General features: G+C 35.4%; 1 pseudogene; it reads left to right on the top strand.

Moving 5' to 3' along the window:
- Positions 1 to 1,638: 1,638 nt before the first annotated feature.
- LOC131742360 (nuclear transport factor 2 pseudogene) lies at positions 1,639 to 2,022 on the top strand (annotated as a pseudogene).
- Positions 2,023 to 3,374: the final 1,352 nt, after the last annotated feature.

The following is a 3,374-nucleotide window of genomic DNA, read 5'->3' as shown; positions in this document are numbered from 1 at the left end:
TGGAAGTAATGTAAATATTTAGATATAAGGCACTTATTATAAAATAACTGTTCGAAAGAATACTATGCAGTTGTAATTAAGAATCAGGATGCTCACAAAGATATGAGTGAAAAAATTAAAAAATAATATAAAATAGGATGCAAATTAAATGTGGTAAAATTTTAAACATTTGAGTGTAGAAAAAATAGAATTAATTTCATGTTGAGATGTAACATGAATGGGGAAGAAAGGGAGAAAAGGTAATATTTTCATATAGCATAGATGATACTTCTAAAACTTGATACAACAAAAAGTACAGATTTAAGTTCTTATTTTAAGTTACAAAAATAATAGAAAACTAAAAATGGTATAAATCTGAAACTCTAAGAAGAGGGAAAGAAGACAAAGATACAAATGATTTACATCTTCACCTGTCATATTAGAGGTTATTAGATATTGTCTAGTATTTCTAAATGAAAGAGAAAACCAAGCATGTTTTCCTGAACCATAGCATCAAGAACCAGAAGAGGCTGCTTCTGAAGAATGGGTCTGAGAATGAGAAGAGAAGTAGAACTAGTATTTCTATATTTCTTGATTTGTTACCAAGTTCAAGAATTGCTTTGATAAAAAATATTTTTGACCAAAGTTAATGGATATAGACAAAAATTCATATAACACTTGGTGTAAAAGATTCAAGAGGCAGAAACTATATATGATTTGTTCACCACAAAATTTCAATCACCCAGTGTCTGACATGTAGTAGATCTTAGTAAATAAGACATAAAGAGCTCTTACAAATCAATAAAATAAGAACAGCATCCAAGTAGAAAAATTGGTAAAATACAGAAACAGATAGTTCAGAAAATAATTACACGTGGCCAATAAACATATTTAATGTTCAATCTCACTAGTAACGCAAGTTAAACCTACAGTGAGTTGTCACTTTTCCCTTGTCAAATTGGAAATATTTTACAATAATGCCTGCATGTACAGAAGTTGTGAGTCAAAACTCTCGTGTGCAACCAATTTAGGTATAAATTGATTTTTTTTTAAATCAAGGAAAAGCAAGAATTCTTAAATATTTATACTTTTGATGTAGCACCCTTATTTCTGGAAATCAATCCTAATGAAATAACACAACATGCTATAAAAGATTAATGTATAAGGTGTGTTTCCCAGTCCTATTTAACAGAGTGAAACCTGGCATCAATCCAAGTGGTCAACAATAATGGTTAAATAAATGTACATCCACATGAGAGCATATTATTTAATAATTAAAATGTCATTACAAAATATATGTAATCAAATGGAAATATTCGTGATATGATAAATGAAGAAATCAGAATACAAAGTAGCATATATACACCAATTTTGTGTGTGTGAGTGCATGGGTGTGATAAAATTACAGGGGGAAAACTTTAGTTAAGTATTTCAAAATGTTAACAATGGTTATTTCTGGATAATAGTAATACAATTTATTTTTCGTTTTTTTTGTATTTTCCACATTTTCTACAAGAAAGACTTATTTTTAGAAATAAAAACAACAGAGTGCAGTGGGGTGGCAAGGGAAGGTGGGAGAAGACCACACTGGGTTGCCGCCACTGCTGCCGCCATTTTGCCAGCTCCTCGGGTCTCAACGAGGCGGGGTGGCGCCCCAGAATGGGAGACAAGCCAGTTTGGGAGCAGACTGGATCCAGCTTCATTCAACATTACTACCAGTTATTTGATAATGACAGAACCCAACCAGGCGCAAGTTATATTGACGTGACATGTCTTGCTTGGGAAGGACAGCAATTCCAGGGGAAAGCTGCCAACGTGGAGAAATTGTCTAGCCTTCCGTTCCAGAAAATCCAGGACAGCATCACAGCACAGGACCATCAGCCCAGGCCAGATAGCTGCATCATCAGCATGGTTGTGGACCAGCTCAAGGTCGATGAAGACCCTGTCATGGGGTTCCACCAGATGTTCCCATTAAAGAACATCAATGATGCTTGGGTTTGCACCAATGACATGTTCAGGCTTGCCCTGCACAATTTCGGCTGACCTCCTCCCTCCTCTTCCTGATACTATTCACACTCCTCCAGATGCTCCAAATATCATACACAAATGAGCAGGGCCACGGTGGGAGTGGGCAGGTGCGCTGCTGCTACTGAGACATTGCACATGATGTTTGAACGCTTAGACTGGTTGCGTCTGACAGAAGTTTGTGTTGTACCAGCCCACGCCTTGGAAAGACTTAAGTAATGCAATAGGTTGTCTTTTTTTTTTTTTTTTTTTTTTTTTTTTAATCTACTGACAAGTTGCTCTAGTAACCCGAAGAAGTGAAGGAGAAAGCAGCTGCCTCATGGCCCAGATATTGATTTTTTCAGGTGTTTCATTGCCTCATGATACAATAAAATAACAAAAATTTTCTTAACAACAAAGAAATAAAAATAACAACAAATGGTACATCATTAAAAGTTAATGGAATTTTACTTCTGGTGATGGCAGAGTAGCTGGTATTGGATGAAAACTCCTGCAGATAAAATCATAAACACTGGACAAAATGAGAGAAAACAAGTGGCCAGAAGCAGCAAGAAACTGGAAGAGAGTTACCTTTAAAACAGAAAAATTCACTTGGTACCTTTGCATTTATTCAACTTTTCATGTGAGGGAAGTCCTCATTCTGCACAGTGTGGGATGTCTGGACCTTAAGCAGAAAGCATGGGACTTACTGGCCTGGTTTTAGGACTGTCATAGTACCTAGAATCTATTAAAGGAAACCCTGGAAAAGAGGGAGCCACAGTATGAGGAAGTCCAAAATTCTGCATTTAAAATCTGCCCAAAGCCTTGGTTGACCCCTGATCTATGAAGAGCTGAGACTCCTTAGTGTGTTACAGAAAGTGACAGATTGTTACGGCTTTTAGCTGCCGCCAACTGTAAGGGGCTAGCTTTTAGAGTTTGAGTCCAAGCAGATTAATTGCTGATAAAACAATTATAAACATTCTCCAGGGAAAGATAACATAATTTAGCCTCTAAAATGTTTCATACACAATTTTCTGTTTAAAAACAAAAGTTCCTAGATAAGCAAAACATAGAAAATTATGATTTATGCTGAAATGAGGTATCAGCTATCATCAGGAGCCAACTGAAATATACAGGGAGGTCAGAATATAAAGGAGCTATTTTGTTATAAATATGTTCAAGGACTCAGAGGAAAATATAGAGCAAAAAAAATAGAGAATTTCATCAGAGAAATAAAAACCACAAAAAATGGAGACCCAGTATTACAATTTGTGAAATTTTAAAAATTAGTGGATGAGGAAAGCCACGTGCAAAAGAATGAAACTAGACCACTATCTTACACCATACATAAAAATTAACTCAAAATGGATTAAATACATGAATATAAGACC

Source organism: Kogia breviceps, chromosome 15, assembly GCF_026419965.1.
Source record: "Kogia breviceps isolate mKogBre1 chromosome 15, mKogBre1 haplotype 1, whole genome shotgun sequence".
In the NCBI taxonomy this organism is placed as follows: domain Eukaryota; kingdom Metazoa; phylum Chordata; class Mammalia; order Artiodactyla; family Physeteridae; genus Kogia; species Kogia breviceps.
Note: the sequence above shows the minus strand (reverse complement) of the source record. Positions and strands in the feature narration are given on the sequence as shown.